The sequence below is a fragment of the Lutjanus erythropterus genome, chromosome 12 (assembly GCF_056507025.1).
Source record: "Lutjanus erythropterus isolate fLutEry1 chromosome 12, fLutEry1.hap2, whole genome shotgun sequence".
In the NCBI taxonomy this organism is placed as follows: domain Eukaryota; kingdom Metazoa; phylum Chordata; class Actinopteri; order Lutjaniformes; family Lutjanidae; genus Lutjanus; species Lutjanus erythropterus.
The window spans coordinates 16,858,551-16,871,862 of record NC_139328.1 but is presented as its reverse complement, the minus strand read 5'-3'; the positions used below and the strand labels follow the sequence as shown (position 1 = coordinate 16,871,862).

The window sequence follows — 13,312 nt, the reverse complement described above, 5'->3', positions numbered from 1 at the left end:
CTACATTTAAAAACACTCATCATTCTTCTGGTATTTTCAGATTCCCCCCAAAGACTCTTCTAACCATCTGGATTAAAAAATATTCCATCCACTGATTAATAGCAGAGATTGGACATAGCCAATTGGGAAACAGGTCAAAAATCTGTTTTAATCAGGTAGTGGACAATATTTTTTTTTATCCAGGTGGTTAGAGGAGTTTTTGAGGACTCATTTGAGGTCATTTGAAAACACTAAATGCTGTTTTGGTGGTATATCTTCAAACATTGCCAGTTAATTATCTTTTCAAGAGACCATCGCTTACATCTGTGACGCAAACGTATGCTAATACACAAGAGGCACAATGTGGAGCTAATGAAAAGGATGCATTTACCCTGTAAAGCTCTTTCATGTAAAAAAGAAAAAAAGCAGTTGCATTGAGGCTCGGTGCCTGTAGGTTGAGCCTTATCAGAGAATATTTATGTTATCTGCTTTAGTGGGGAGACAGTAAAAAAAAAAGAGTTAACCTTGGGTCTGCAAATGTATTATATGTTTCATTGAAGCTCTGAATTCCACTGAATGCAAAAGTTTTTCCTGTGTGTTATAAACCTTTCAGGGATCTTGATAGAAATTGCACCACTCAAGATCATTTGCCTTCATGAGTTGCATTCAGGGATGGAATTTGGAAAAACTTTTCTGAATTAAATCGTGAAATGACCTTAAAAACCGTAATTATGAAAATGCAGCAAGAAGTTGTGATTTTGTTGTATCTGGTTTATCCTGTTCAGGGTCAGAGGAGGACTGGAGGCTTCCTCAGTACGCCCTGGGTGAAGATAATGTCTGTCACACAGTGGGAAAAAGACATTCACACCACTGGTAACTTAGGTCTTTGGACTGTGGGAGGAAACCAGAGCGCTGGGAGGAAACAGGAGCCGACACAGTGAGAACATGCAAACACCACATAGGAAGAATCCAACTGACAGGATCAACTGTTTCTGCAGGACTAATTGCCTCTGCAGGAGTAGATCTGCTTTATCACACTAAATTAGCCAATGAAACATTGAGCAATTGGTTATTATTGTTCTGAGTTTATTTGCTAATTTGCATAATACTATAACTTCTTTTCCTTAAACTGCTTCAAGTATTTAAACTAGCAGCAATGGGAGAAACTTAAATGTGCTAAATAAAACATTCAGCCTCATAAGATGTCCACAAACGGCTATTTACAATGAAAATATACAGTGGATTTGTTGAACTGTCTCAAGATTTGTTGTTTGTACAGTTTGTTTTTTCATTGTGCACACTGGACAAACTAGTTTTATATTTTACACTTTGTGTTCTCGTCTTCCAAAAAGTTTTATTTATTTATTTATTTTTGGTCCATAGCTATTCCTGATTAAATAATCAGTTGTTCTGCATTATATGAGGGGAAATTTCTGCCTGTCAAGTTGAAGTTAATTTGAGATTTATAGATCACAGGTGTGTAATTCACAAATGGCTTTGAACCTGCCTGAACATAGTTTTTTATGCTCAGGCTGCTTCTGCAGGAATAATTGCCTCTGCAGGAGCAGAGGTGCTTTATCACACTAAATTAACTGATGAAATCTTAAGTGACTGGCTGTTGTTGTTCTGGGTTTATTTGTTAAATTACATAATGTCATTACTTTATTTATTTATTTAGCTAAACTAGTTATTTAAACTGCCAGCGACAGGGGAAAGTAAACTTTTAAAAAGCAGACATGTTTATGAGGAAAAATAATTTGCTTGATTTGTAGGACCACTGCTGCAGTGAGTGCACTCACTGTTATGGTCAGTCTTCAAAACCTGTGTCACGACCTCTAAAATTATGACCTGTAAATATTTATACCCGTCATAACATAAAATCTGATTAACTTCGTCTTGTCCTACTGCGTCTTAGCAGAATGATGGATTCATGCTGGAGAATGCAGACAGTCTGGACTGATCAAAACTCCTGCAATATTAAACTGATAATGAAGTTGCTCTGAATACTAATGTAACATGTGGCACTTTCTCAATTTCATATACTACTAGTGATGAATGTTTGTGGGACTGGTATGAAAAAAAAAATGGCACTGGCTGCATGTGGTGGGACTGTTGACATACAGTATAAAAAGATGGATGACATGAGTGCCCCCCAGCAGAGAAGCTGATCTTGATCGGCCTCTGATGGCTGGCTGACAATTTACCTCCCAAATCCCTCCCCCTCCATGTTAGAAGATGGGACAGAGACCAAGCCAAAAAAATATATATAAAAAAAAGGAACACGTCAGTTACATTTTCCCAAAAAGATGGTTTCTGTCATAAAGGCAGTGAGAATGAGTCCACCAGAGTGAACCTCTGTGTCAGGTGCATAAGATTCATGTTTATCTAAAGTAAATTTAAAGTTTGTAGGTGGGGAAAAAAAGTTTATTTGATAACAGAAGAGTCTGATACGAAACTAAAAAAATTTAGTGAAAAGTGACCAGACATCCTGAAAAAAATAGGACGGATACAAATTACAACCACTTGTTCCAAATCCCAGATCCTGTCCCGTTTGTCCTGAAAATTAACCATTATAGTAATAGATAATAGGAACAACATATGAATTTGTGAAGTTATTCTGATCAGTTCAGTTATGTATGCTTTAATTCCCGATTTTACTTATTTAAAAAAAGTTCATGTTCATGTTTGCAAAATATGCAAAAGTTTTTGTCTGTTGCACTGATGAGGCCTTCATAAATAACATTGCTGATGTAATTCAACCGGTCTTAAACCAGATGACAGAGAGCGCAGCCACTACTGTGAAAAAAAAAACTAAAGAAATATGAGCTTAATGACAATTACTGTAACACACCTGTGACTGTGCCAAGACACTGTGGTTCAGATCATCCTCAGAATCTAGAACTGATCTTCATAATATTAATAACAAGTGATGTTACTTTAAATTATTCTATTTAATCCTTCTGATAAGACGCACCCGCCTCCATCTCCCTGTCCCAAATTTCACCCATTCTCACCTGGTCATCCTACAGTTGCCTTGAAATTATGAGGTTTTTCAACTTATTTTTTTACATTGCACCTGATGAAACACTCATCTGCATTTTATTATATAAGGGAAAATCTCTGATTCTAAGACTTATAGATCACAGGTGCTTAAGTTGCAAATTTTCTTCTCAGAACCTGTGTAAGGATTTTCATGTGTAGTATCTTTTATGAATCAAACTCAAACATGCCATGGGAACTGATCTCAAGACTAAGGTCAAGTACAAAACAAAGAACATTTTCAGGAATAATTGCCTCTGCAGGAGGGGAGCTGCTTCATCACACTAATGTAGCTGATGAAATCTTAAGTGATTGGCTATTATTGCTTTTAGTTTAATTGTTAAATTGCCTAATGCTTTTACATTAAAGGTTTAAGTTCAAGTATGTAAGCGGGCAGTGACGGGAGAAAGTAAACATTTAAAAAGCCAACAAGCTTATGAAGAAAAATGATTTGCTTGATTTGCAGTGAGTACACTTATCATCATGGTCAGTCTTTAAAACCTGTGTCACGACCTCTTAAATTATGACCTGTAAATAAATGTGATAACTTGGGGTGATGTCATTGACGGGTCAAAACTCCAGCAACTCCTGCAATATTAAATGCATGAGGAAGTTGCTCTGAATACTAATATATCATGTGACTCTTTTTTAATTTTTTCACACTGCTGTATCAGCTGCATGACAACACTTCAACAACTCCAGTAGTCCAGATCAAGGAGGTTGGAAACTGGGTGGAAGTAACTAATTACCTGCTTTTTGACTTGCATATCCACCTCCTGATTGGGTCAAAAACTCTGAAAAGTTGCTAATTGTGAAGCCAGTAACACGTTTTTTTTTTTTGCAAATGTATTTCTTGGTGTGCCTGTTACAGTGTTAAATCTTTTTTTCATGGTGAAGAGTAGTCAAATTATTGAAGACGGGGTGCTTTACTGTCAACCAAGGAAACTAAAAGTTTCACTGCTGTCAACCATATGAAATAAAACTTTTTTTTTTTTTTAATGAGGATGGTTATATTAGTAGACCCTGATCGGCTGACAGTTCATGGCCCAACAGTTGAAACTGTATGAATGCAGAGAGGGCACACAGGAAAGAACAGCATTTATCACATGAGAGCAAAAGTACAGAAAAGTAAAGAATAAATGGTGTAAAGGTTTAAGTCCATTCAAAGATACCAGGTACACAAATAGGTGTGACCAAAAAAAAAAAAACAACCAAGCAACATATTTCAAGTTAACCTTCTCTGATTGGACATATTTTAGAAATGACTTGGTTTATGATATTGATTTTCTTGTTTATATTTTCACAGAAACTGTTCAAACCATCAGAAGAAGTGATAGTAACCTGGCAAACATCCCGTCTGTCTTGTCCATCATGTTATTCAGATGCCGCTTTTGTGTTTTGCCTGCCTGTACGGGAGCCTGTAATTGAGTTCAGCTGCAGTCTGCCTTCTTGCCAGACGACATGACACCTTGAGTAAATAGAAATTCTCCAAGATGTCAGTCAGTTTGTAAATGAAAGAAACCAATCTGAGCTTTTTCTCTCTTTTTTTTAAACAGAACATATATTTGAGATACACCATCTATAATTACTAGGACACAAACAAGCCTGAATCCACAGAGGTACAATCAATCGCTGGTGGAAAGAGGTACACACACACACACACACACACACACACACACACACACACACACACACACACACACACACACACACACACACACACACACACACACACACACACACACACACACACACACACACACACACACACGAGGTAACAAATTTCACATATTCTGTATTCAAGTAGAAGCACAGATACTTGTTTAAAATAAGACCAGTAAAAGTAGCAGTACCGATTCAAGTAAAAGTGAAAAAGTACTCACTCACTACAAGTACTCAAAGTACAAACGTAAAAAAGTTGCCCTCTGAAGGACATTTCTACCATCTGTCTCTGTGAAAATCTAACTGAACCTTGTTTTAGTCTTGCTACGTCTTTATCATTTTTATCTTGTTACGTTTCCGTTGTTTTCATCTCGTAACACGTTTTATGTTGTGCTCCGTTTTTGCTTTTTACATCATTTTCATCTTGGAACTCCTTACTTCTTCTACATCATCATTCGTTAGGTCTTTTATGGCATTTTTGTCTTGTTACATCTTTATTTTCATCTCGTAACATGTTTTACATTATTTTCTATTGTCATCTGTTATGTCTTTTACATCGTTTGTCTCGTTTCATCCTTGACATAACGTCTTGTTAAATGTTTTACGTCGTTTTCATCCTGTTACATGTTTTACACCATTTTCGTCTTGTTACGTCATTTTTATCTTGTCACGTCTTCTGTCTTCATCTTGTTACACCATTTTTTTCATCCAATTGCATGTTTTGTATGGTTTTCATCTTGTTACATGTTTTATATACTTTCAGTCTTCTGTGTTTTACGATGTTTTTATCTTGTCATGTCTTTGCCGTTTTCATTTTGTCATGAGTTTTATGCCTTATCACTTCTCTTGTGTATGATATGCACTGATGGATACACCAAGAAATCTTCTTTTATGTGTTACTGTCTCATCCATTCAGTTGAAATCAGTCTTGATGTTGGGAAGGTGGTGTGCAACGACACAATATAAAAATAAACAATAATACCCCTTAAATGTATTAAAAGTACAGTAACAAGCCCATTTTGAAAAAGTAACGAGTAGAAAGTACAGATATTTGTGTCAAAATGTAAAGGGTGAAAGTGAAAAGTTCTCAAAAAAACAAATAAATGATCAAGAAAAGTACATCTACCTGAAAACTCTACTTCAGTACAGCAGCAGTACTTTGTTACTTCCCACCTCTGACACACACACACACACACACACACACACACACACACACACACACACACACACATGAACCCTGTAAGCAGGTAACCACAGGCCGCTGCTGCTGCACCTCACTTCTTTTGATTAGCCATCGGCAAATTGATTAAACTTCTTGCCAGGTGTGAAGCCCTCTCGCCGAATCAATACCTCTCTCTGGGTTATCACCAAATCTCCCTCTCCCTCCGTCTCTCTGCCTCTCCTCTTTTAAAGCCTTTCAAACAGAGCATGAAAAAAAGTAATCCTCAAACTCTTAATCATGGATTAAATTCTCAGGAGTGCACACCTCACTCAAAAAGAGAAAGTCAAGGTCATCTGCAGACCATGCATCTGAAATTACCTCTGGATGATTAAGAGACTGTGGACGATACCTCCTCACCTTTTTTGGATGTGATAAGAAGCTTATATAGGGATATTTCAGTCTTGTGTCTAAGATGCTGTGAACAGTGTTTACTCTTCATCGAGCAGCTCATCATGAACCTTGTAAAATTTACTTCCAGCACCAATCTGGACACAATGCTGTGTCCCACTTTCATGCTAAGTTTACGATATATGAAGTATTTTACAATTAGTTTGTACACAGAAGGTGATGATAACAATCAATGATCGATTAATTGGTTGTTAACAATTTATTAGAGTAAATTTAAATCAATATACTATTAAGTAAAGAACTGAAATATGGCAGAGATTATTTTTATAGGCGTGCTTCACGTTCTCTGATATTCAAGTGTGTGTGTATGTGTTTATATGCTTCATATGTAATGCTTTGAGGGGGAAAAAGGCATTTGGTATGAGCTTTTTTTTTTTTTAATGATTAGTTGATTGTTAATGTTACCAATGATTGATTAAGAAAAGTGCTGACAGTTTACAAGCCAAGCACACAATATGTCATTGTAATCTTAGAGTCACGTGACTGTGAACAACTGGACAAGTATCAGTGTATTACCTGCAGTAAATGATGGCTGCTATGTTCCCAGTTTGGAGACTCAGCAGGGGTCACAGAGTCCAAGGTTAAACGAAGTACTGCTGTGGACAAAAACCAGCATCTACTGTAGGTAAAACTCTGATAAGTACCTCATATGACCCACTCTAGATAATCTAAACAATTTATTAGAGGGGGACATGAATGTGTAAATTCAATCCATCTAACAGCTGTTGAGTTTCAGTCCGAGCCAAAAATATGTCAGCCTCGTGCTGGTACTAGAGGAAACCAGGGGATCAGCAAAGTCAGCAGGATTCATCCTTTGAGGATCATGAACACCTGCAGCCACACCACTAGCATGGGTAAAAAAAACTTAATACTTTTCACAGGTGTCTTGCTTCAGGATGTAAGGCTGTTTGTGTGTAGTTTTTTTCACATGAATTTCAAAAGAAAATATCACAGAATAGACTCATTTTCCCTTTGCTAGAGCTTTTTCTAAAGATCTGATAAAAAAAAAAAAAAAACTACCTGCAGAGACTAGACGTCATCTGTGATGTGTTTATGTAGAAGTATTTTGTCTAATTAACAAGGTAAAATGTGAAAACACTACACTTATTATATTGTTACTATTAAAGGATTTTTCTCTCCTCAGTGAGAAGTGGAGATGTTTCAGGCGTAGACTTTTTCTCCCTCAGCTTTTCACTAAAAATACCCGACACCATGGTGTGAGGCAGGGCTCTGGTTTCAGTGTCAGAGTACCTGGGTTCATTTTGCTTGATGAGAATGGTCATCGCTGGTCTGGTTCCCAGGCTTCAGTCCAGTGAACCCAGTAAGAGGACGCCTGAGTGATGATGATGTCCTCGCTGCTCCCTGAAACCCTCCTCCTCTGCTGACAGACGCACACACAAAGACAGCGGCAGAGGTTCCCAGCTGGCGGAGACAAGCCGGTCTTCACAGTCTGTCAGTCTGGATGGGAGACAGAGTGTGAATGAGTCTGTCTGGAGCGGAAGACAAAGAGATGGACACAGGGGGAAGTTTGGTGGAGTTTCTTACTTTTAAAAGTCTTTCTATGACAAAACAGATCAATCTGATCTTTTTTCTCAGATCCTCAAATCGAGTGTTCAACTTTCTCGAGTTTTAGACAAGACAAAAAGTCCTGAAACCATTAAGAGACCAAGAGAGGCAAAGGACAGAGCGTCACACTTAACTTTCAGCAGCCCCTCTGCATCAGTGATGGCAAATATTGCTACGAGTGGATATGGTTCTGTAGCACAATTCAGTTTGGGAGATTGCTTAACATGCAACTCTGATTCCAAAAAATATTGGCATGTTGCGTAAGATGAAAAAAACAAACAAAAAACAAACAAACAAAAAAACAGGGGATGACAGAGCCGCGAGGTCAGGCACCTGTCAGTGTGTATATTTTGTTTGAACGCCCTTTTCCTTCAAAACAGCATCAATTCTTCTAGGTACACTTGCACAAAATCAGGGATATTGTAAGATCATAGCCAGGTGTATGATTAACCAGTTATACCAAACAGGTGCTAATGATCATCAGTTTCATATGTAGGTTGAAACAGTCATTAACTGAAACAGAAACAGCTGTGTAGGAGGCCTAAAACCAGGTGAGGAACAGCCAAACTTTGCTACCAAGGTGAGGCTGTGGAAGACAGTTTCATGTCACAGAGACGACTCATAACCTTGTCTTTCATTGTATTAAAAATAGCCTACCTGTGACAGCTGCTGAAGGAGTCAAGAGGCTGGAAAGATTCTTGAGCGAGCCGTTCGATTCCATGTTAGTGACGACAGTCTGCAGCACAGATCATCTGAATGAATAGAAAATGTAGGTCAGTAGACTGGAATGATAAGAAAACGTGTCAAAAAAGATGGATGTAGGCAACTACATTTAAAACTGTGGGAAAAACTCTGTTGACTGAGGCCTAATCTATGAAAAGAGGTTTAGATCATGGTAGTTTGAGTAGTTGTCATTCATTACTTCTCCCTGCTCAATATTTTGCAAAAATCATTATGATGCACTGATTGTTTTTATGGTGCAGCCAGAGCTCATCTCACAATTTCCTGTTTGAAATTTTAAAAGGTCAGTCCCCCACATGGATGCATGAATACACTGTCATAAACCCACTTTTCATAAAAACGAACCACCAGAACAACAGCACACAAATAACCAGGCTGACAAGTCAGTTTAGTATAAATCAGTGTACTGACTGGACAATGAAAGAACACATTTAACCAGAGAGACAGAAGAGAAAAGAGAAAGTCATTTTCAATCAAGTTCAAAATTAAAATTTCCTGAAACTCTTCAGAGTTCAACATAAAAACACAACTTTTCAGGTTTTTCGCAATAAACAGCAAAAAGAACTCAGTTTGTTCAGTTCAGTATCTTAAAATTTGGTCTGAGTAAACCCTCTTCACCGAAACAAATCAAATTAGGATCTGTGGGAAAGTTTTAGTGGTTCAGTTTAGTGAAGAGTAAAAAGACTAAATCAACTCGCCAACAAAGTTAATTAGAGATCTGTGGACAGGTGTCAGTTGTTTGGTCCATGCTCAAACAGAAAACCAAACACCAAAGGATTGTGAAAGAAGAAAATGACGACCTGAATTTCGCCAGCTCACCTGCTGTGAAGGGAGATTATTGATCAGCTGATTCCGGAGATATTTGGTGTTTTCAGAGACTCACGTGGCGTTTTTTTCCACGCCGTCTTTCAGACGCCATCACTTCCCTTTTACCTTCATTGTATAGGAAGAGATGTGGCCGACTACTCGAAAAACGGTCAGTGATTGGTTGACAGGATGGACAGGTGACAGGGGGGTGGGCTTCATTAATTAAAATTTAATTAATTTTCCTGGGACACTGCATATTATTAAACATTACTATAAATATACCAGTTGTAAAGTTGTCAACCTAATATAAAAATTACAAAAGAAGTAAATTAATTAAAGAAATCTGCCTGATAATCTGAGACAGGTCACATGCCAAACTCAATATCCGCAACTTTACAGAGGCATTATGAAGGAATTAAAAGAGGAAAAAAACTGGATAAGAAAATATTTATAATTCACAGAAATTTCAACGTCAATATATTTCTTCATAAAGAATTTAAATAAAGCAAACATCAGATATCACATATCTCAGTTTCTTTATATTTTTTATTTAATTTTAGTAAAACTGTATTCTTCTTTATTTCTTTATTTTATTTCTTTATCATTCTATTGTATTATTTTATTCTAGTTACATTTTACCACTGAAAAAAGCACAGCATCTAAGTACCTGGTTTGTTTAGGTGAACCAAACTTAAGCACACTGACTTTGGCAACTTTTTCGACCTCAAAGTACAAGTAACTTATTTAAAATGAGTGCTAATAACAAGTTGATAAAAACTGAGTCAGGTGAACTAACTCCAAACAGCCAGTAGAAATGTCTGTCAGACACTGACCGCTTTACTTTTATGCTTCAAGTACATTTCAGAGCCCAAACTTTTTCACTTTTACTTGAATAAAGAAGTTGTATCAGCACTTCTACTTTTACCATAATCTGTGCTTCCACTTGAATAAAGAGCCTGCATACGTTTGCCACCTCCACCACCATATGTTAAATAACGTAAAACAAAACTTTTCTAAATTCACAGTGAAAACAATGATCAAATTATCTGCAAGGATCAAAATGAAAGAAGTAATTCACAAGTTATTTGACTTTGACAGTTTTCATTTTCACTTTGGTGTAACTAACTTGTTTATTAGCTTTTAATGAACCATTTAAAATGTAGCAGTAATCTAATAGTTGCTTTCTAGGACAGGTATAGTCTCACTGTGACCTGAATAAAGTGTAACTCAAGCAGCACTTTCACACAAGTGGAGCATTTCAGACTGCGACTCTGCACAGACGACGCACTCGCACATCGGGCTGCCTTGAGCTACAGAAACACAGGATAAGCTCCTGTCCCATGTTCCTCTCTGCTTCCAAGAAGGCTTACCACCAGGATGAGTCATTTTGACTCAGTGTGACAGATGTGTCTCTCCTGATGCTGAAAAGAAGCATGAATAGAAATCTAATTACCATGTGTCCATTTGCACGCTATGTCATTCTATTAATGTTGATATGTAATGGTTCATCTTGAAACACAAGCTTCATTTATATTTATATTGTGGATGAAATAAATGGCTTGAGGGGGTTAAAATCAGGGTTTCCAAATTTACTTACCCTTTAGTAGCTTTCAGGTCATTTTATTGAGTCTTTCGAGAGTTTTCCGAAACAAACCTCTGATAAATGTCACCATCAGTGCAACATTTGTGCTTTACTGCCTCCCAGTGATTCTGACAGGATGTTGATGAGAGAGAAAGAACCTTCACATAATCAGGTGTCATTTAATGAATTAACTGTTACACTTCTTAGTTAAAACGTCTGTCCTGATTATAGAAAAAAACCTAACTTGAGCTGAGGAAGGAAGCTTTTTATAGTAGAGTCTGAGGCAGAAGTCAATGGTACATTTTTTCTTAATCGCAGTATCCGTGTTCTCAATGTGATGAACGCTGTTGTCCTTGTAAGTGCCAGTTGTTCCTAATTAACATAGGTTAATGACTCACCAATCATATAAGTGCATGAAACTGAAGGGCTGTGTGCTCACACAGAAAAAGTTGAGAGAGAAGTAAAGAATTTCCAAACAAAAATAAAAAGACTTTGGATATGTATCAGCTTTTGTGTCAGGTTTTATCTCCGAGGCCATCTCAGAATCAGAAGATGAGCTGTTTTTCAGAATTAATACAATTTTACACCAGCGTGTAAAAATGGAGGTGATTACTTTAGTAAGTGCTCTCTTCTTCATGTACATCCAAAGTGCTACTTAAATGCCTAATTTGTATTCAAAATTTAAACATTTTCTTTTGCAATATTGCATAATTTAAACCCCCAAAGGATCACTACAATCGTTCTGTTGTTATCATTCATTTACATGTGAACTCTAATAAGGCAACCTGCTTCTAAGGCTAAACTTGGCTCTTCACAGCCAGTATTTCCATGTGTGCATTCAGGTCCCATTTAACTGCCCCACGCCTGATCTCAGATGCTGTCCTGAATCAGGAATACCCCAGAAATTAATACATATGAAAATATTATTATTATTATTATTATTAATAATAATAATAATAATAATAATAATAATAATAATAATAATAATAATAAAGATATGCAGAGAAATCTGTTTGATTTTTTAAGTGATGTGTTTCTTTCTTGAGATTAATTGTAAGATATCAATAATTCCAATGTAAAGTCAAATAATTATCTTAAAAGACAATAATACTTGATGACTGATTCTGTTCTTACCTAAGAACAAATCCCAAATAGGAAACCACTGAGTAAAGCCAAAATCTTCATGAAAACTACAAATGGCTTTAAAGGAGAAATTGGTTGGTGAATTAGGCCCAAAGGTCTTTGTTTGCAGTGTGAGACTAAACCAGACAAGCAATATGGAGGCATTTTATCAGGCTTTTTGGGTTATTTTTTCGGTTCAAAAACTGGTCACCATTCACCTCAGTTGTTGTGTTCTGCAACATTGTTTTCCTGTGAAACTCCAGCAGTGTTTTGTGAACTAAAAAAACTAAACCAGACCTTCAATCAGCATGAGGGTGAGTAGATTATAACTTAAGTTTAATTTTTGGGTGAACTGTCCCTTTAATCTCTGCCTGGTTGCCGTAGGAATGTTGAGATGATGTGATAAACTTTGAAACCAACATGGTCAACAGATCTTTGAAGTGCAAAAATATAAATAAATAATGTACAATATGATCATGTGATTTGCCTCAAAGCAGCAGATTGTTTTGTCAGCTGGTTAAGAATTAATCTCAGTATTCCTGAATGACATCTATGTGTGTCAATGACTGTTCATAAGCAGAGTTCAGCAAAACAAAAACAAAATTTCTTTCATGGTGCCCTTGAGCGAGTCAGTTAACCCCCTGCTGTGTGAGAGGAACTGAGAGCATTTTTTTTACAAATACTGTGCTTACTCTGAGAGCAAATATTCGTCTTTTTCAAGCTCCTGAGAGCCCAGCAGGGACAGAATAAGTTTAAGTAGGGAAGGAAGACATCGGATGATATTTTACAGCTGCCGCAAAATAATGCAGCACAAACTGCGAGCACAAGATGTATGCTGGTAAGAAGATAATGAAGATCATCACTGTGATGACTGAAGTGATTTTGAATGGCGATGCGTTCACTTGCTGATGCACACTCTGAAGTGAATTTACACTCCACTAGCATTTGACCCCTGCCCCGGTCCTGAAAACTGGTCAAAAGCTCTTGTGCTAGTGGTGTAAACACCAACACTCCTCCAGTGCTCTGAGCTAAACGTCCAGGCAGTACAGCTAACTGAGCTAACTGAGCTAACTGAGCTAACAGCAGTTTACTTTGCTGTCCACCAGGAAACTGCATCACTGAGTTGAGGCAGAGCAGCTGGAGGACAACAGAGGGAAAACCAGAAAACATTTTCTCCATAAAAT

General features: G+C 37.1%; 1 long non-coding RNA gene across 1 annotated transcript; it reads right to left on the bottom strand.

The window, feature by feature from the left end:
* Positions 1-7,465: 7,465 nt before the first annotated feature.
* On the bottom strand, positions 7,466-9,511 carry LOC146317827 (uncharacterized). The gene is made up of 3 exons (XR_014771618.1): positions 9,437-9,511; positions 8,534-8,628; positions 7,466-7,800 (listed from the first exon to the last, which is right to left on the bottom strand). It is a non-coding gene; the product is annotated as an uncharacterized LOC146317827 (long non-coding RNA).
* Between the last annotated feature and the right edge of the window lie 3,801 nt (positions 9,512-13,312).